Here is a 22,424-nt window from a genome sequence, read left to right as displayed (position 1 = left end):
TAAATCCAGAACACCTAGTCTGTTCTGAAGATGATTTTGTAATAATTAAATGAAACATTTTTTTAATTTCTGCCTTCCTTCATACATATGTGTTTAATTAAGTTACACAAAGACTGTACCAATTTGCCACATCCCATGGATAGAGCTGAACTGTGTTCTGAGGACAAAACAAATACCTATGAAAGTGGCAGAGAACGCATAATAGGAAATGTCTCAGGATACTTTGTTGAGCACAGGGAATGACATAGCCCTCAGGGAAACAGATAACTGGACTCAAACAAGTCTAGAAGCACTTAACATCCATTTCCTTTAATGGTACTACATTTCACATAAAACACACATTACATATATGTGCATATATACACATTTATGTATGTACATATATATGTTATACATGCTTATATACATATTACAAACACACACATTCCACCTCAGTATAAGCAAGAAAGTTGTACCAAGAGACTCAGTGACAACAGAAGATGACAACCATTTTCTTTCCCTGAAGTAGTTTTAGTATCCTAATTTTATGTGACAGGCTGGGAAGATAGCCTTCACCCTTCTCATGCAGAGCCTGGAGTGCAAAGAAGGAGAAAAATCGTGTCTTCTCATGCAGTGTTGAGTGAGGGGTTCTGAGTATGGAGCTCCTCATACCCCACAGCTTTCCACTCATAAAATCAAGAGAAATACACAGTGGAGAAGGTGTGCAGGTATAAAGTTTTCCAGAGACTTCTGACACAGAGAACAGTGTGAATCCAGAGAAGAGGGAGTAGGGAATGTTCATCGCTTCCAGTCAGCAAAGGAGAAGTCCAAGCCCAGGATGAGAAAGCCTCTACAGATCAGTCAGCTTCTCACTCTGTTTCAGCTGCCCAAGGTGGCAGAGCCAGACACAAGCATTGCCTCTTCTCTCTCTAGAACGGAAAGAGCCAAATTATTTAGCCAAAACAGGTAGTAAGCATTTACATTTTCAAGTAAGTTACCATGCATTTTTAAGGTCTTAATGAATACATTTTGTCAATCAGTGTTCTTTGAGCTGCTAATTTTCGTAAACCAATTTGTTAAAAACTCCTGACATCGGAACATGCCCATTTCAAGACATCCAACAGTTTGCCACAGACCCATTATCTTCACATTTTTCAATGTAGTGAAACATTGATTATTATCATCATCATTTGTAATTAGTCACTAATGCTGATTTGCTTAACAACAAAACTGCTCTTTTTTCCTTTTGCCTACATGCCTTCCTCCCTTCTTCCTCCCCTCTTTTATTCTTCCTTTCTTCCTTCCTTTCTTCCTTCTTCCTTCCCTTCCTCTCCCTCCCTTTATTTTCTGCTTTTCACCTAGAATACATTCTGAACAGGTATGTTTTAAATTCCATATTACTGGCAGCCAGGAACAATTACAAAATATAGCAACATTTCCCCTTCGTAATATATCATTTCACCCTTTATTCATATGACCTCTCTATAGATCCCACTCTCATATAGGTTTTCATGGATTTGTGTGGGGTTTGGAGATTATTTTTGTTATTAGATACAAAAGCATGCAGAGTTTGATGTGCACACCTTAAGTACCAGCACTCAGGACAAGGGCAAACTGATCTCTGATTTTGAAGGCAGTCTGATCCACATAATAAGACCTTATCTCAGAAAATAAACAAAGAGCTGGAGGGATGACTTAGAAGTTAAGAGTACTTGCTCTAGCAGAGGACCTGGGTTCAATTCCCAGTATCCACATGGAAACTCACAAGAATTTGCAACCTCAATTCCAGGAGATCTGATGCCTCCTTCTTACCTCCATGGGCACCAGGAACAAAAATTGTATACAGGCATACATGTTGGCAAATCACCTCTGAAGGCATTATGTAATAATAGTAATGATAATAATTCTAATAAAGCTATTGAAAATTATTAAATCTGATTAATATATGTATTTGATTACAAAATAACCCATCTTTACCAAACTTGAATTCTTTTGTATATAAAGACAGATTCTTCCAGGCAGCCATAACCAGCATGGGGAAGGGACTGGGTTCCTTAGAGTGAAGCAGCACCATTACTCAACACCTATATGGCCTATGTGAACTATATATTTCTGATGACCAAGGCAGTGTCCTAGTTATCTTACCCAAGTTCTAGCATAATATTTAAAACAGAACAAGTTCTGAATAAACTTTGAGAAAATTAGTGAGTAGATGAATGAATGAATGAATGAATGAATGAACTATTTCTCAAATCGTTAACATACTGCTTCCTCTAGAATGAGCTAGAGTGTTGTTTTAAAATCTAAATGCACCCAACTCACTTTTACACTAACAGGCACATTGTCTCTGGGGAGATTCCCACCAGAGCGGGCAGACCAAGATGGTAACATCTTTAAGCTCAGGCTCATCATCTTGTCTGCCACACAACAGTATCAATTAGTAAAAAACCAGGCCAATACTTAGTGGTATAGTAAATGATTTCTGAAGGCAAGCGCCAAGAATGTGGTCTGAGAGTTCCTGGTTTCACAGACAGTTCCCCTAGGAGAACAAAGCCTTCCTCTAGTTCACTGCCAATTACAACCCGCCTCTAGCCCACAAAGTTTCTGAAAATTCAGTCATCTCCCCCGAGACTAGAACTACCACCATCTATTCAACATCTACAGTTGTGGCCTTTTCTTGCCTTTACTATGTGTAATGAACCATTTCTAAGTGGAGAGAAAATGAACAGACATAGGGAACGAGACAGAAAGGGAAGTGAGGAAACAGTTGTGAGGACAAAGCTCCCATCACTGAAGCCATTGGAACCCAAGCTCCTGAAAGGTCAATCTGGATCATGTTGCTGGGATGCAAGGCACAGAGGCAAAGAAGCATAAGTAGAAGATTGTTCTCTGGACAGCATAAAACATACTGAGTACACAGCAGTGCTTTTCACCATGCCCTCATATATTCACTGACTACTCAAGATGCCCTACCACTGACATCACTCCTGAAGGACAGAATGCTGACAGGATCTACCACATTCCCCTGAACCATCCTTTCAGCTTCCCCCTCATCCTGAATATCTCATCTGGAGGACCTGGCACTACAGAGAGCCCCAATAGTTTCAAGCTTTCTATTTTTCTTTCCACAAGTACCCAGTCCATATTTACTTCACAGAACTTTCAGAATCATCAAGAGACCTTCAATCTTATAATCTAGGGTAGGCTGGCAAACATAAGAAAGCCCAGTGGAGAGATGTAATTTTCTACGTCCTCCCAAAAGTTTCAGGATAACAATTCACTTTAAGGTGGCACCTCATTTAGTCCAAACTATTGTCTCTGCCTTCCTCTCTCTGCCTTCCCTTGCGCTCACCCTGCACATCATGTTTAAGGTATGCAGAACAGTGTATAGTGGGTTGAAAGCATCACATCACTTTCTCCTCATGTGACGTTGTGGCCCTGAAGACCCACAAAAATCTTGTCAGAGTGATAGTAAGTTTGAATCATCTTGATCTTACATTAAAAATTAGGGGAAAGAATCCAAAGATTCAATGGAATTCTTAGGATGGGATGGAGTTCTTAGGACACCAATAGACTGAATCTTAAACCTTATCAACCTGTCATAGCTTCCAAGCTGCTTTCCTTTTCTTGTTTCTCTACACACAAAATTTCCCAGAACAAAATAAGAATGTGTGGAATGAATGAAATTGAGTTTCATGAAATGTAAAAGGCCACAATCCTTCCTTATAGAAAAGTTAAGGATCTTACAATTGTAGCAAGAAGTCTTCCGGGGAAGGGGTCTAGATGGAGGGGTATGGAGGGGAGCAAGAGGGATTTGGTGGGAGGAAACGGAGGAGGAGGGTGCTAGGAGAGATGAGACAACAAGAATGGGGCAATCTCTGAGATGAGTTAGAACTCTAGTATAATAGCAACTTCAAGGAACCCATGAGAGTGATCCTAAGACTTCTAGCAATGGGGTATATGGAACCTGATCTTGGCATCTTCTATAACCAGGCAACACTTCCAGTGGAGGGATTGGGACACCAACCCAGCCACAAAACCTTTGAGCTACAATTTCTCTTGCCTTTAATATATACTGGGGTAAAAGTGGTACAGAGATGATGGGAGTGGCCAACCAATGACTGATTCAGCTTGAGACCCATGTCATGAGAGGGATCCTACTGCTGACACTGCCTGGAGGGCCAGGACCCAGAGGCTGTATAGCCCAGAGATCTAAAATAGAACCAAACGTGACTGACCAAAAATAGTCAATGAAATGAATCCTAGTGATATTCTGCTATGCTCATAGATTGGTGCCTAGTCCAATTGTCGTCAGAGAGGCTTTCACCCAGCAACTTATGGAAACAGATGCAGAGACCCACAGCCAAACACTAAGCAGAACTTGGGGAATGCTTTGGAAAAGGGGGGAGGACAAAGGATTGTAGGAGACAGAAAGGTTAAGAGCATCACAAGAAAACTCACAGAATCAACTAACCTGGTCTCAAAGGGCCTCACAGAGACTGAACCACCACCCAGAGAACCTACATGGGACTGACCCTCTGCTCATATGTTACAGTTGAACAGCCTGGATATCTTTTGGAACTCCTAACAGTGGGAGCATGAACTGTCTCTAACTCTGTTGCTTTTAGGGCCCTTTCCCCTACCGGGTAGCCTTAGCAAACCATAATTCAAGAGGGGGTGCCTAGTTTTACTGCAACTTAATATGCCATGGCTAGTTGATATCCAGGGAGCCTGGGTCTTTTCTGAAGAGAAATGGAGGAGGAGTGGATGAGGTTAGGGAAGAGAAACGAAGGGACTAGAAGGAGAGGAGGGAGAGTAAACTGCTGTCAGGCTGTTAAAAAATAAGTAAATTTTTAAAGAATGAAGTCTTAGAAAGTAGGCACATGAAGTGACTATTAGTAAGTATTCACTTTTTTTGCATTCTGAAAATGAATGTAAGGGTCAAGATTGGAAGAAAAGTTAGCAGCCAGCAGTTAATTAGCACAATCCAGGCTGCTAGCATAGCCCAGGTCAGCAGCTGTGAGACTTTTATTACAATCCAAGGCACAAGAAGAGTGCTGTCAATATAGGTGTTAGCAGCAAAGAGAGAGAGAGAGATTGGTAAAACCAGGAAATGCTTTAGAAATGCAAACCGGATGTGTTCTCAGATATTAAAAGAATAGAGTATGTATAGGAAAGATGTTGTTCATACTTAAAATTTGATTGAGGGAAAATGCCTATTTATGTGGAAAGTCAGCTTCATGAGAGGGTAACGAGAAGAGAGATCCAGCATGAAGGGAAGCGTCAATAGTTCTAAGTGGTCCATCGATTGTTCATGTGACTTGATAGATTTATCTTCCCAGACCTGTAGGGTATATGGTAGCTGATCAGAGAGAAATAGATGTGGAAAAGTTGATGAATACAGACCCTTCAGCTAAGAAATACCACCTGTTCTGTCTTGCATTGATCTGGTTGGATAGAAACCAAACATGAACTTACTGCCATCTGGGCTCCAGGACAAGCCTTGTTGCTGCGTGGCCATATGATGTTGGCGAGTTTGGCTCCTCTCTCTGAACCCCAGCCTGTTCACATACAAAGGAGATTATTCACCTGTTTTAATGTTTGCTGACGTGCCTTTCAAAGTCTGTTATAAACGACAGAAGCCTGGATACCTGTAGACCAGAGTTACAATCATGTTAATATATACACAGGCATGAAATGAAAGGAATATTTTAAATGAAAATGAGCCATAGGAGAGAAATTGGCAGCATTCTTTCTGCAGGCCCCAAGCCCTTAAAACAATCACAAGAACAACCTGAGCCTGTTGGTGTCAGTGAAACATGTTTCTTACTTTGTTTTTTAAACTTCCCCACCACTACAGTTAGTTCCTCTCAGCTTGTCTCCTTGTGGCTGATGCTGAAACATATTTATCCCCCTTTATGTCTTGGTTTCTCCTCAGGCTGAATTCATTCCATTTGGCTGAAGAAATAGGCCAGACAGTATCCATCAGGGCTGTCCTCCCGCCAGCCACAGGGGAGCTTGGGGATGATTTGAAGTCATTTGCCAACAGAAGACTGAGAACTAAAACCACCACCTGTGAACCAAACATTGTGAGTCTGGGGGCTGTGCTTTTGTAACAGCAGAGCTTGGGAATGCCCAGGAAGGGAGTGAGGTCATCTGTCTGGTTACGAGCAGCCTGTTCTGCAGGTCTTCTCATTCCACATTACGTCATGCTGGAAAAAGAAAGTGTCTGGACATTCCTTACACAATGTGCAGGGGTGTGAAGTGAGGCAGACATTGGCTTGCTGGAGAGTTGTGTCGCATTGATCTGCTCACACATGTATATATATACAATTAACCTCACCAGCAGCTATGGAATGCCTGTCCTGTGACTTGATTCTGTGTGTGTGTATGTGTGTGTGTGTGTGTGTGTGTGTGTGTGTGTGTGTCTATGTGAGATGTAGACATGTGAGTATTCATGTGCGTATGTGTGTATGCTCATACATTAGCTAGAAAAAGGATGTTGGATGTCCTACTTTATGATTCTACTTTCTTCCCTTCCAATAATCCCAGCTATCTCCACCCCTAGGATCAAAGGCTTTTGCAAAACCACGTATGAGTGCTAAGACCCAAACCTAGGTCTCAAGCTTGAATAAGAAGTGCTCTTGCCCACTGAGTCACCTCTCCAGGTCTGCTTGTGATTGCTGATTCCAAACTAAGCTTGCCTTCTCAGTTACTCTTTCATTTACCAATGATTATGTCTAATGCTTTAGATGTAAAATCTGTGCATGTAGGTACTGTGGATAGAAACAAACAAAACAAAGCTCATACTTCATGAGTCTCTCAAGAAATAGCAGGAGCTGAACAACTAACAAATCAACATGCAAGATGTGACACCAAGTCCAGTGGGTGGTCTGATGTAAATATCAATAAAGAAGTGGGGGAAAGGTACGGGGGTGATTTGGGCTAAGATAATGAAGAATGGTCCTGTTTTGAAGCTGACATTCTTATAGAGACCATAACAAATCAGCAATGCAGCAATGCCTGGGAAGGAAGAGGTCTGGGAGTAGAAACAAAAGTGAAAAGGTCCCAAAGCTAGAAAATACTCCACCTTTTTATACTTTCCCTGCGGCATCTCTAAAACTCCCTAGTAAGCCTAAGTGAACCCTCCCAGCATAAGGTGAGATATCTCTCCATTCAAGTAGCAGCCAATCATATTAGAAATGTGCCTGATACGTATTCCATAGATTCTAGTGTCATTACACTTTGTATTTAATTCTTATGCATGATTTCAATTGTGCATTCTCTCTACTGAAGGAACACTGAAGGAACAGTTTTATGATTGAGCCCACTGGGAGAGCAAGGGAAGTTGATAGAATTCCCCCACCTCCTCTCTGGTTTGCATGTGAGCATTAAATATGTGTGGTGGAGAGATAGTTCAATGGCTAGAGCACAGCACATGATGTGAAAACACAAGGATCTGAGTTTGAATACAAGGAACACACATAAAACCAAGACAGTAGTAGGTGTCCATAGCCCCAGTGTTTCTTCAATGAGATGGGAGGCAGAAGCAAGAGATTCTCCAGATGCCCGTGGGTCAGCTAGACTGACCTGAACTGTGCCATACAACAAAAGGACCTTATCTCAAACAAGTTAGAAATGTAGTTGCTACTGCTACTCCTGGTATTATGACAAACTCCTCCCTATGTATAAACAAACATATATGTAGAGCAGGGGGTGACAATGAGCGTGACATGTTTGGATTAAACAACTCCAGGACAGTCCTGTCAACCTATGTCCTCCTGGTCATGTTCATGCTCCCACATTGAGATTTACCACTTTGCAATGCCAAAAAATGTCACAAAACTACTATTCTGACTGTGCACTGATGTGACAAGCAGGGTACTGACGAGTACATTTGCAATCAATACTGAGTTTGCTCTAAAACAGGCTTGACTCAGCCTTTTGTCTGCCTCCCCGGGAACATGAACAGATCTTATTACCCAAGTAGTCACTCAAAACCCTTTTCATCCAGAAATCCCCAAACCCATCTATTTCACCCATCAGTGGGGACCTAGTTTTGTGAGAATTGATATGATGTGACTCTAGTTAGTATCTTTGGAACAAATAGGAAATGACAACAGAAAGTAAGGAGAATTACAAGTGAAAGAGATTGGGAAGAGGGAGCACAAAGGAGGTGTCTGGCCCATTTAGAACTCATAATCTTGTAAGGTAGACACTTGAACATCCATTCACCGTAAGTGGTATTAGGTGTGAGGGGATTATATCACCAACAGGAAAACAAACGTAGCAGATATCTCTACTGGGATTCAAACCCATGTGTACCTTCTCTGTATCTACTTTCCAGCTCCCTCAGTTTTTCTCTATGAAAGCAGAGACATTCATAAGACCCCTGATTTCCCTTCATTTTTTCCCAATCACTTAGAGCCAGATTGACTGAAAATTTCAGCCTAGCACCCACAGACATCTACCTACAACCAATTCAGCAGTATCTCTTTAAAGAGTCCTCCCCAAAAGTGCTGGCTTCAAGTTCCTGGCTTCTACTTATAGTTACTTAACAGGCATCATATAATAGATATAAATAGCATTGGGTAATCCTCAAGGCTCCGCTGGAAAGAAACTGGTGTGGTCTGAGGTTTGGATGACACTATCACAAGAATTGTTGGCACCAACCCACTGTGCTCCCTGTAATAATGGTTTCTTAACAAAGGACATGCATGGCTTTTTAAAAAGGAACTTCATTAGTTACTCTGATTCTGTAATTTTCCATGTCATGATTAATTGTAACTTTCCTGACTTTGTATTTGGAGTAGGACATCCCTTCAGAGCAGGGACTTTAACTTCATATGTCTGTGTTCTCATAACATGACATGAGAATACTCAATTCTATCTCACTGAGTAAATATCGGTTATTTGCTAGGAAAATATGCTCCATGTTTTAGTGACTTGGAGTCACAATCATTCTCAGACCTCCCAGATCTGTAGGTCAACAATTTCCGGAAGGCTTAGCTGGTCAGCACTTCTGGTTTCTGCTAAGGACCCTCATGAGTGAAGAGTTAGACTGGTTCCCCCAGCAGCCCATATTCTTTGTGTTAACATCAATGTGTTTTTCACTCCATCAGTATTTTGTCTGGATTGTGTTCCCATAGCATGATGTGGATACAGGAGAGGCTAAGAAACAGAAGTGCAGAGTGGAAAGACATCTCAGCTAGTGAATTGCTTGCTTTATGAGTATAAGTGCCCAATTTCAATCATAAGAAACTTTTTTTTAAAGTTGTGCATGATGATACATATGTCTAATCGCAGCACTTGAAAGGCATGGACCTCACTGGCTGAGCCAGACTAGGCTACTTGGTAAACTTCAGACTATTAAGAGATCTGTTCACAAAAAACAAGGTCTGTATCACCTGGCCCATGGTACCCACAGAAAAAAATTGTCCTCTGGTCACTCTACATACCCACACACTATTTACATACACACGTGCATGCACACTGGCTACAGGATAAATAGAGAATCACACACACACACACACACACACACTCACACACGTATGCAACAGAAATGTGTGGACTATTAAGTTATATTTTCTCACCAAAATTAACTCATTTTTCATCTCTTCTAGCTTGAATGAGGGGAATAAAAGTCACCAAACAACTTCAGGGATGGTGTATTCTATTCATCACCAACAATGAATGCCAAAAATCCAAAGGGACTTCAAAGATTAGTTGAGTGTCATGATTTAGATTTGATTTTCCTCCTGGATGGGTGGCTGAGTTCCCTGACCTCCTAACCTGGTTGCTTTTACACATGCGCCTCCACTTTGTTCTGATAGGCTCTACAGAATGGTTTGGTGAAAATGTATATTTTGAAGTCAGATTGACTTTCAAATTCTGGCTACTACTTATTAATCATACAACTTTGCACAATATAATTTGCAGTTCTGAATTGTTTTCTACATTTATACAATGGGCATTACTAATAGTAAGTGTGTAGATCCAATGCTATGATTAATGAGATATGGCAATAAAAATGTCAATAAATGTGTCCCATTCACATTTCCTTTCACCTCAGGAATCCTGAAGAGAATGCTTCCTCATCATAGATATAGTATGTTTCTCTCAGGAAATACTCAAGAACCAATGATAAAGACTGACTACAATTTTTACTTGAATTGGGAGTAAGTTAAAAGAAATTCTCAAAAAACAAAAAAGAAAAAAATTTAGCAAGATATCAATTTGAACCAGCAATTTACATTACAACAAACCTAAATGGGAATTCATGTCTGATGGCTGATTCATTTTTTTTTAAGAAAATGGTTTTAAAGAGCCTTACAAAGGAGCAAATCTACATTTGGCTGTTCACTTAGTCCCTGTCTTTATAGATTCAGGGGCTTTGTGGGCAGAGAGCTAGTGATCCAATAAAAGGTAATATAGACCTAGTCTCAGCTTGCCTCTTGGGAGTCCTCCAGATGCTGATTTCTTTATTATCATGTCTGAAATTGAAGAAAAATTGCTTCCATTATGTTCATACTCCCAGTCCTTCATTCCTCAAAAGAAAACTGGCTGACACCAACTTCCTCTCTATTCCACTCAGTATTCCATAATCCAGTGGAGCCTCCTCCGTGTCCCTGTTTCTCCCCAATACTTACTTTTTCCCGCTTCCAACAGCCAGAAGATTCCAGAGTGATTTGTTCATGCTTCAGATAAGACTGGTCATAAATGATTCTGCCAATATCTATGACAATGCCTCTTGCCAAGCACAGCTCTTGCTTTCTGACAGACCCGTGTGTTTCTTGCGAGTCACCTCTTGATGCCATTTGCATTCAGTTCAAATTCCCAGACATCAGTGCCCACCAATCTCAATAACAATAATCTTCACTAACATTGAATGCATCAACTCCTGTCTGTTCCAGCCAATGATGTCATGGGAAAATAAAAGAACTTGTCTGCATAAGATGCTTTTAAGTTCTCACAAGTCAATTTATGCCCAAAATATCAAGCATTATGAGGCTATGGTTAGGATTCTAAATTAGAACACAGGGTCATCAAGATTCTTCTCATCTCTATTCTACTAATAGCCATGTGGCCTCAAGGAACCACTTCACTCTTTGGTGTCTTCATTTCTCCATTTGTTAGCGATGTCCTTCCTTTCCATGACTCAGAACAAAGATAGGCAATTTGCACGGAAGACTATTTACTTGTGCTCAGAGTTTCAAAGGTTTCAGTTCACAGGCATGGTGGGACAGGACAGGCCACTTCCCAGCACTGAGGGAGCAGAAAGAGACTATCTAAGCCAATAGGCTCACTCCTCTTTCCCTTCTATAACACCTAGGCCTACAGCTTGTGAGGTTACTTTATCCATGTTTAGAGCGGGCCTTCCAAGCTCACGTGATCTTATTTAGGAATCCTCTTTTAGACCAACCCAGAGGTAAACATCACTACTTTTCTAAGCATTTCTTAATCTAATTAATTTGACAATCCAACAATCACTATTGCCCATTGCATCGTATCTGTAGAGTGCAAACAGAAACATTATCTACCTATCAAGATTGTGAGGGGATTGAGGAAGCTAAACAAAAGCTTTAAATGTATTCTGTCCTTTGGAAAGTTCTGTTTCACACTAGTACCTAAAGTTCCATTAATTACTGTACACTCTTAAACAGCTGGTCAAGGTTTTAGCATTTTAGCAACTTAGTTTATCAACACAACAAGTAGAAATTATAACCTTTGTCTAGAGAGGTGATTGTAAGTATTCAGAGTATATAAAGTGCTTGACCTAATACCCAAACAATAGCAGGTTCCCTTGGCAGTAGTAAAGCTCTCACCGGAATATCAAAAATTAGGATAGTAACTGCCTGAGATGAATGAGGAATTGTTTAAGTATCCAATTATATTTAAAAATTACTTACTCTTATGAAGCTGTCAGGATGAGAGATAAACATCACCAATGAAAATACTTGATGTGTACAGACTAAATCTGAGCTGTTGTATCAAAAAATGAAACCATGGTTTCTCTTTTCTCTATGAGAAAGGCTGGAAAAACAGCGCCTACCTTGCAAGACTCTTGTAGAATGAATGCTACATTTGGCACATACTTAGACCTCAGCAAATGGTAGCTATTCTAAATCAAAGGTCTGAGACAGGAAAATGACCTGTGATTTTTATTAATATGAACTAAATTCGAGAGAGAACTTGATTTATTCTTGCAAGTCTGGCTCTAGCTAACTTAATGGAAATGAAAGAGCTGGGAAAAGAGGGGGTTCGGTGGAATAAGGACACAGGGTGTCCAGGGAGTTTTGCTGAGGTTAGCTCTAATGGATTTGTGGTTTGATTCAAAGGACTTCATTTTATGAGGTTTGAGAGCCTTCACAAATAGGAAAGCAGCTGCATCAAGGGAAAGATCATGTCAACAGTGCTATCTTCAGCGATGGCTGCTTTGAGTCCAACTCTGTTACACTAAATAGGAATGGGTACAATTGATAGAGATACTACTAACAGAGATAATCCAGTGTACGTGTGCAAATGCCTGCCTCTACCTCTCTCTCCTCTCTCTCTCTCTCTCTCTCTCTCTCTCTCTCTCTCTCTCTCTCTCTCTCTCTCTCTCTCTCTCTCTGTCTCTTTCCCATTCTCTCTCTCTCTCTCTCTCTCTCTCTCTCTCTCTCTCTCTCACTGTGTGTGTGTGTGTGTGTGTGTGTGTGTGCAACTTTAAACCTAATTTGCCTGGTCTTGTAGACTCCCAGTGAACTATAATAGGTCACTGAGCTAGTATTTCAAGGCAATGTTCCCCAGAGGCATGAGCAGAAAAATGAATCAAATACAACCCAGTAAACAGTGGTGCTTTCCGTCTCTAACACCCAATTTAAATCTTGGAAGAAAGCCAGATTTTCTTCCCCAGGAACTCATCATTTCCAAACTCCCAGGACAATCTATTGGGAGAAACTGTTTCCTTAAGCCATGCGTCACTATCTAAATGCTATGGAGGTAAATGATTCAAAAGATCACGAGTAATGCTAAGTTAAAGTAATTGACTGCCTAGACTAAAACAACTCAGAATTTTTTTAATGAGTTTATCAGAACAAACCAACAGACTCCATCAAAAGACTTTATGTTATTTTAAACATATAAGGAAAAATCATTACAAACTTAACAGTGAACAAATGTGTGTGTGTGTGTGTGTGTGTGTGTGTTCATACTGTAGAGTAGGGTACCTGTCAACTTCCATAGATAATCCAGCTGAATTATTATAATAAGTTAAGCCACGTCTCTCTATTTCGGTGATGAAAGGAAGGCCTGGGGAGAACTGATGATTAAGTCAAGTCTAGGTTTGAATTTCTCCATGTTTTGTTCTTGTCATAACACCAGAACATGTCTGTATGTAGTATCATGAGTGGTTATGGTTAAGAAGATAATTTTAAGTGATATGTGGTAGATATATTTCCATTTTAGTAAATTCTTACATACTTTTGTACGTTCAAAATATCCAAGAACATTAGAGTTGTGATTTTTGTGAAAGTAATTACTTTAGAAAAGGTATTCACTCATATCTTCTTAAGGAAAAATATTTAAAATGTTTAAAATATGGACATGTAAATATATGTTAAGAATAATTGATATGTAGAAAGCATGTTCTAGATAAAGACATCTTCTGCTTTAAAAAGAATGGCTTTCAAGAAGAACTCCCCAGAAAGGCTTTAAGTCAGTTACCTCCAGTGTTTTCCAACTCTAGTTGATTCTGCCATCTTCTTAGTCTCTATAGACAAAGTTCAAAAGTCAGCTCCTTCTTGCTCTCACTGTTGTCACAATGATCTTAGTTCATTATTCACCTAGCTTCTGCATTCTAATCCCTTCCACTCTTATATTCAAAGTCCATTTCTATCAGCATTGCAATGGGTCTTCCAAAGTTTACTATTAGTATCAGTCCAGGAAAATCAAACAACTCTGATACTCCTTATGGTAGGCTAAATAGCAACACACACACACACACACACACACACACACACACACACATACATACACACACTCATACACACAGAGCTGCCCCAACCCCCATTACAGAGAGTGTGAAAAAGAAAAAGGGAGAGAAAAGGGGAAGAGAGAGATATCCTACTTCTATGAACATCAATATATGCTATCTTACATGTGATAAAATTAAGCATTTTGAGATAGGAGTCTGCTCTGGATATCTAAGTGTGCCAAGTATAGGCTCAAATGTCCTTTGAGATAAGAATCAGAGGGAATGGAGCTATGAAAAAAGAAATCAAAATGGTGTGTGGCCATGAGCCACAGAGTGTAGGCAGCTACTACAAGTTGGAGAAAGTAAGGTTTCCTTACTAATACAGAAATTTTAGATTCCTGACCTTCAGAGCCATAAGTTAATGTAAATTAACTTCACTGTGTTGTTTAAACCCACTAACTGTGCTGTAGTTTATTCCAACAGCTGTGGCAAGCTAATTCTGTCCTTTCTGAAGCTCTTCCTCTCTTTTTGCCAAATCTAGTCTTTTTCATAAAATAGTTGCTTATGATGTCTCTCTCTCAAATTCCCAACCAATCCCATGCCTTAAGATTAATATTAATAGATAGCAGTTACTGTATAGTAACTACTGTACCAAAACCAAACATTAGCAGAAGTGATCCTGACAAGAACATACCCGATCAGTGGTTTTTTTTTTTTTTTTACCATTTCCCATTGTTTAGATATGAAAAGTCTGAAGAGCCAAATGATGTACCCAAGGTCCTACTACTTGTAAAGGAAAAAGCTACACTTGGACAAATTTGATTTCATCATCTCTGCTCTTCAGTGCATGTTATATCACAGTCTTGGAAATAGTCGGTTAACATCCAGTGTTTCAACTCCTTAGAAATGCTGTAGTCAGGAATCCAGTCATAATACAGATCCACGAGAAACTGAGTAGAATAGAGGCTGCATAATTTTCAAGACAGAACATGGGCACATTAGAAGAGAAAAATAGCAGAAAACAAACATATATTTACTAAGAGTAAGGAATGGATATGTGCTAGATTGTCTGCCATTCCAAGAATAGATTTTTATCAGAAATATACAGAGAGAGAGAGACAGCAAGGTGAGTATACTCAGAACCCAATACTACACTTAAGTTTAGTCGTCTGCCACTTAAAATGACTGTGGTAACCACTGTTCCCTTTTACTTAAAAGTGAAGAGTTTGTGGGAGAGGTGAATATCAGAGAGCATCACCAGAGAGCAAAGTATCAGAGAGGTGGCCATATAGTATGATGATGAATACTAACTCTGAAATCAGACAATCCAGGGAGAGTTCCAGAGGAGAGATTTGAATTTATTTTGTTTTTGGCTCTAAAACTGACATAACTATCAAACAGATAAAGTGTCTAAAATCTGCTATGCAGGATGAGATACATAGAAACTTCTCTTACTTACTCTGGCTTGGGAGAAGATTTGAGTAAATAATCTATTCTATCTATTGGAGTCAAAAGTACAATGAACAAGCCATGTTTTGTCAATGAAGGATATAGTCCAAACTAGGTGCATACCACCAGCATTTCCAGACAAGTTTGCCAAATGAGTATGACTCATTTACTAAAATAGACACATAGCTTCCTCTGACTCAGTAGTGAAGAAACAAAGCAGGAATCACTTTGTCCTTAATTGGACAAAGCCTAGGTGATTTGAAAAGGAAAGCACCTCTTAGTATTAGACTACCATCAGCCCTGGGTCCCCATCTTCAGTTCTGTCCCTACTTCTTTGCCTCTTTGTTCATGAGTAGCGTAGTGGTCAGAGTTCTCTAGAGTTATAGACCTCATGGAATGAAAATCTCTTCTCTCTCTCTCTCTCTCTCTCTCTCTCTCTCTCTCGATATACATATATATATATATATGTAAGTATGTATATATACACACACACATATATGTGTGTGTCTGTGTGTGTATGTCTGTGTGTGTATGTCTGTGTGTGTATGTCTGTGTGTGTCTCTGTGTGTGTCTCTGTGTGTGTCTCTGTGTATGTCTGTGTGTGTGTGTCTGTCTGCATGTGTGTAAAGGGAATTTATTAGAATGATATATAGGCTGCAGTCTAACTAACCCAACAATGGCCACCTGTAAATGGGAAGTCCGCGAATCCAGTACTTGCTCGGTCCCTCAGACGAGGTGTTTGAGCTGGTCTTCTGTAGAAGCTGAAATCCTGAAGAAGTAGACTCCAACAGATATGCTGGCAAGTAAGTGCAAGTAGGTAAAGAACAAACCCTTCCTTTTTCTGTTATCTTTATGTAGGCCTTTAGCAGAAGGTATGGCCCAGATTAAAGATGAGCCTCAAAATCTGGATTAAAGGCATATGTCTTCCAGCCTCAAGATCTGGGTCACAGGTGTCTCCTCCAATTCTGGACTGTAGTTCGTTCCAGATATAGTCAAGCTGACAACTGAGAATAGCCATCACAGTAAAGCCAGCTCTCTAAATTATATGACTATTGTTCTTTAATATCTTTTCTCTGATCCTTCCAGAAAACCACAAAATCATGTGTTTATGTGGGTCCATTAATGCCCAGAGTGAAAATGACTTTCTGCAAGTTCCTTTATAGCTGCTGTGGACTTGTGACTAAGTCCCAAGGAAAGGGATAAAGTCGGCAATACTTTGCATACGTCTTGGGGAACCTCTTTGAAAGAATGCAGCCACCTATCTTTAAGTATCTTACTGTGGCTTCCCTCTTGTTGCTGTGACCATCTTAGAAATTTGAGTTTAAAGTTACAGTCAGGCATGACTGGAAAAGTCTATAACTTCTCAGGTGTACTAGTGATGGCTATGCAAATACACACTTTTATTTGAAAACTAAATTAACTATGGTCAAGCTAGTAGAACTTGGAATTTTTCATCATCATTAACTGTCAACCTAATCCTAAGTACTGTGTTGATCATGTCACCCGATTGATTTAAAAAGTTTTCACAATTACCCTCAGAGAAAAATTCCAAACCCCATTAACTAAACACTCAAAGTCCTTCAGAATTGTGTATTTAGTCTCACAATTTAAGCTTCCTTGTTGATATTTTGAGAAATTAGCAAGACTTATAGTCTGTGCTTCCCCAAGTATTCTGCCTTTCCACAGTTTGTTTTGTTTCCATTCTCCATACATAGTATCAATGTCTGTGCTGCGTCCCAGCCTCTGGCAATGCACCAGTCCTGCAGACACACACGTGGCTCTTTAACTTTATTCCATTCATCTATCACCCGTTTAGCAATTGCTTCAACTCAGAAATAGAATGTGAAAGGCTATAGTAGGCCCTAGCATGGCAACTATGGCTCTGGAAGGCCTGGCCCTCCCCCTATGCCCTCTGCCTTCCTAAATGGTTAGATTACATCCCTAAAGCTACTTACCAAGGTCTATTACCTTATTTGGCCACTTCCTCCTCATGAGGTTGACTACCAAGGTCTAGCAAAATACTGAAGTCCTGCACTCAGAAGCTCCCCTTTGGTTGCCTTAATTAACATGCCCAACCAAAATTAACAAATTCATCCTAACATGAAGTTTCATCTCTATCCAGATACAGTTCTTTGTACCTCCAGGGCAAATATCCTGCCTTATTCCTTTTCCCTTCTCCCTTATTCTCTGTATCTATTATCATCTCTTATTCCCTGCCCTTTGTCCCCTCTGGGGCAAAAATATCTCCTTTGTGCTAAGAACTTGGTCTTGAGGAGTCTTGTGCCAACTTTGAGGCTACATTTGTATGTTTGACTAGATTGTTACATTTTTTCTCAAAAGAGTTGAATAATTTTCCATTTTCCTTATAAGTCATATGTGCCACTGTGATAGACATCCTTTTATTGGATAAATGTTGGTAGCAGCTATTCTGTTGCAGATCCTTCAATATTATTCCCTAGTTCTTTTAAACCAAATCTTCCTTGATGTATATTTAGACTGTGCCAACTCTGTCCTTAGGCACCTAACCCCTTCTCAGTATCAATTTTCTACTACTTTAATATGGAAGTCGAACATAATTATTTTATTCAATATTAAAATTACATGATCTTCCCAATATTAATAACAAATTGTATTAAGTATAATAATTTTCTAGAGAGATTTGAGACTTAATAAAAGTCACCCCCAATCTCTAGGATGCAAAATACAGGAAATACCTATCAAAAAGCTCTGCACGAGACTAGGCATTTTGACCTTTGATGAGTTCCTGACTGATCCATTAGATTGCAATGTGACCATGAAGAAGTCACCTCAACTCCTAGACTTTATATTCCATGTGTTCAGGGTTGAAAATGTTCTAATAATATTTAAAAAAAATACAGTCTGAGTATCACAATTTGCTCAACACTTTGACCTAACATTACATACTTACCCTATCAAAGCAGTTTTCCCTGTGATGGACTACTCTGTCTAGCACCCCACAGTTCTACAGTCCTACTACCTTCTGTGTTATGAGAAGCAGGACAAGTTGGTTGTACCTTCAGACTGTGGTCTGATGATGCATGTTTGTGTAGAGTGAATGATTAGTTTCATATGGACCCATGATCCAGCAGCTGGGACCATCTGCTTACACTTAGCACAAAGCCAAACTTTCCACAGTCCAGAGTCAATGTACCCCTGACTGAGCTGGGCTGGCTGCTCTGGACTACGTAAGTTAGAGTCTCATGGCTTGTATCCATGTGTCAGGAAGAATAACCCAGACATGAAACATTCGAGGTAAGAATCAGAATTCTGGTATCTCCAGATATAGATAAATTGCTTATAGAAATGAAACAGACAGACAAAAAGGAAGCTTGTACAATTGTGTGATTAAGAAAGATTCTGAAACATGAGTTTTCCCAGAAGAAAGCTCATCCTTCAGGAATATGGACCTACATAAGCAGCTACAGCTGTCATAAATAGCTTTAGGTTGAGACTTACAATCTCATTCAAAGGAAGAACTCCAATCCCTGTACAACATTGCCCTGAAGACCACATTTTTCTCCCTTGCAATAGACAACATGCCTGTGGGAAGAATATTACAATTAATTATTTGACCCCAAGCATTTCTTCCACTCACTTTCAGCATCTTCGGTTCAGTTCTATTGCTCTGGGAAGCAGTAGCCTCATCCCAAAGGATGCTTTTTGGGACCACATAAGATGTTCCAGGAAAGTGTTTTGTCTAATGTGAAATATTATCCAGATGTCAAAGCTATTATTACTAACTAGAGACTATCTCACGATCATAGACTTAGAAGTGATTATGTTTTATTCTACCCGACAGTGTAGAAACTATTCTACTCTGAGGTATAGTTATCCTACACTTCATATCAACAGCAAATTTCCTAAGATAGGTGGCCGTAGCTTGGAAGAAAAGTCAGTAAAAATGAGAGTGTTGTGCTTGTAAAATCTCATTAAGCTGTCTTCCCTTCCATCAAGGCAAGACCACAACTGGTCTATTTCCTCTTTTCGGGAGTTAGGGAACAATTATTTTAAAGATGAAGAGAGGAAAGGCAAAGATATTGATGACATATTGTTCTAGGTTCATGCTCTGCCTTTTGATTCTTTACTCTTGAAAATGCTGAGTAAACTCAGTCAACTTGAGTACCATGATGGGAAGACAGTAAATTTAGACAGCATGTGAGTATGCCGAGCTGATATGAGCAATACTACTGTATTGCTAACTGCTTATATATGCTAACTGCTTCAAAGTGTCATTAATAACTGGCATTTGTACCTATTGCTTCTGTTCCCAAGACATCCAGTCTATGGGAGGGGAGCCCCTTGGTCCTGTGCAGGCTTGATGACTAAGGATAGGGAAACACTAGACTACTGAGGCAGGAGTGGATGGATGTGAGGGGCAACCTCATAGAGGCAGGGGGAGAGAGGAGGAGATAGGGGGGTTGTGGAGGAGAAACTGGAAATGGGAATAACATTTGAAATGTAAATAAATAAAATTACCAGTAAAAATAAAATAAAATAAATAAAAAAGAAATTAAAAGTCTAGTTCAGAAAAGGAAATAGGGTCTATTGGAAGAAACAAGGTAAGTTTAGGGCAATGATAGGGATTGAACATTGGTATTGGGGGCCCCAGCACAGTTCAGATTAATATCCTTAAGACAATTTCTGTGAAACATTGGTCATTACACACATCTTAGAGAAGAGGAGTATGGGTAATTTTAGAGGAAAGAAGGGTAGACTGAAGGTTCTTGACAGGAAACTGTAATTATGCACAGGAAAACAGAAGAATGGAAGAGAAGTGGACACTCGAGGAACCACAGGTCAATGCCACAAAGAGACCCAAGACCAAATATTTGGCCAGGTTAGAAGTGTAGGAATTATAAAGGAAAGGGCCAGCAGTGAGATACAAATGTATTCATGGAAAATGTTATTACTAGGTGCCCAAGGTTCACTGTAGCAAACTTCAATTTGTCCCTCAGCAACCATGAATATATTTTAAATTTAAAATGTCTCATTAAGATATTAGAAATGGCATGAACTATTGGCCTTTGTGCCATCATGATGTTCAGGCTTCATGAGTGGAGTTATAGAAGCACCCACAGATTAAGAAGCTGTTTCTGAAAATGTAAGCCAAAGGGAAGTCATCCCTGAGACTCCACCCATCATCTTTTCTCCCTGAAGCGGCTTGGCCTTTGTCATTAAGAGCACAAAATGTTTGGAATAGATCTGCAAGTTGCCACAGTTAGTCTTGAATAGTTTACCTTTGTTAATAACCATTTTAAAAGTCGACCCTGCCTTCTGGGACCAGCAACATAGGTCAGTGGGAAAGGAACTTGTCACCAAACCTGACAACCTGTTTAGTTCCTGGAACCCACACGGTGAAAAGAAAGAATCAACTCCGCGTGACCCATAAACACACAGAAAAATAAACAAATGTAGTGTATTTTTTTAACCAACCCTACTATTACTCTTTTATTCAAGTCTAATCATTCCAAAGACACTATAGGACAAAGAAGTACATTCCTGCTCACACTGTAACAGCTCATCTTAACCAGGTTCTGAATTCTGTTCTGAATTGGTTCTTTCCGAGCTACAAAGAGTATGGCTTCAACACCAGTCTTTTATGGGGACAGAATGCACTTCCCAGGCCCCAGTGATTATTAACCTATAGCACCCAATCTTCCTTTTAATTCTTATTAGCTGTTGATGATATCATCATTCCTCCACTCTTTAGTAGCATCCTGTCTTTGACCAAGACCAAAGAAAGCTCTGGTGAAATGCAAAAATCATCTATTCAGCTGTAACTGATTCTGGTAGAAACAGCAGAGCTCATGTCTCAAACACAGACAAACTTCCCCCTGGCTGGGTCTTTTCTTTTTATAAACACTACCTCCATGATTCTCCAATAGCAGCAAAACATTAACATGAAGCCTCAAGATCCTCAGATCCTTGTTTATACATGCCAGACAGAGCTTTGTTTTCTGTCTCTTGTCTGGGAAAGATTTGATGCCTCCCTCCACTCTACTCACCCCGTCCCCGACAAACACACTCAAGATAATAGTGCCATGTTTCAAACCATCTCATGAAGAAAATCAGGCTTTTCTGAACCTAAAAATGCTAGTTACAGACCTGTCTTCCCTACAGAGTATAGAACTGAGGGCTGCTGCTTCACTTGCTTCTTCTTGGAGGATTCCTCCATAAAATCTGTCTTATCTAAGCAAGACTCTTTAACCTAGCCTAAATTTTTATTACATCACTCACTGAACATGCACAAAACAAGGGACTTTACTTGAAGTGTTTATATTCATATCTACCCACCCTACATAGATGGTAGCAGATAGATATGTACGGATGCATGGCTGGTAGATAAATAGATAATAGGTAGATAAATAATAGACAGATAGATTGATGATAGACAGATGCTAGATTGATTATAAATAGATGATTGATAAATGATAGATATATACATAGATAGATAATACATAGATACATAGAGACATAGATAGACAGACAGACAGATAAATAGATTGTAAGTATCAGAGAAGAAGAATGTATGTCTTGCCTAGTTTTGAAGGGACTTTAAGAACCAGAAATCATGTTCCACATATAATAAAACAAAGATCTCTGCTGAATTAATACACATATATGAACTCTTTCATTGAATTTTTATAAACAATTTAAATTCTTTTAGTGATTGAAGAGTAAGATCTGGCAACTATGAGAAATGAATGTCTCCGATGTATGGCTGGAATTCAGACTATTATATGTTTTCCTGAATGCTACATGTTTAAGCAGATAAAGCTTCATATTAACATTGTCCATTGGTATCTGTTTGCATTTATCTTTTTTGTTCAAATCACTTCTCAAAATCAGAGGTTTAAAATACTACATTTAAAACAGAACTATCCAAATTTTGTGCAAGGGACCATAGTTTATATGCATTCTTGTACTCCAAATGGGTAAGGAACATTACAAGGAGCCCACTACCTCCTCTCTATCCCCTCCAAATATCAACAGTGACCAAGGAAGAAAAAAGTAGCAGAAG

At 39.6% G+C, this 22,424-nt stretch overlaps 1 long non-coding RNA gene across 2 annotated transcripts in view; it reads right to left on the bottom strand.

The window, feature by feature from the left end:
- Positions 1 to 284: 284 nt before the first annotated feature.
- The window catches only part of LOC103692377 (uncharacterized), an 83,119-nt gene continuing 60,979 nt past the window's right edge, over positions 285 to 22,424 (bottom strand). The window contains exons 3-5 of one of the 2 annotated variants that reach the window (XR_015620944.1): positions 18,860 to 18,943; positions 5,458 to 5,630; positions 285 to 908 (exon numbers count right to left, since the gene is read on the bottom strand). This is a non-coding gene — a long non-coding RNA (uncharacterized LOC103692377). The remainder of the gene's footprint in view (positions 909 to 5,457; positions 5,631 to 18,859; positions 18,944 to 22,424) is intronic. The other variant, XR_015620945.1, reaches the window with a different exon arrangement.

This window comes from Rattus norvegicus, chromosome 5 (genome assembly GCF_021556685.1).
Source record: "Rattus norvegicus strain SHRSP/BbbUtx chromosome 5, alternate assembly SHRSP_T2T, whole genome shotgun sequence".
NCBI lineage: Eukaryota > Metazoa > Chordata > Mammalia > Rodentia > Muridae > Rattus > Rattus norvegicus.
Note: the sequence above shows the minus strand (reverse complement) of the source record. Positions and strands in the feature narration are given on the sequence as shown.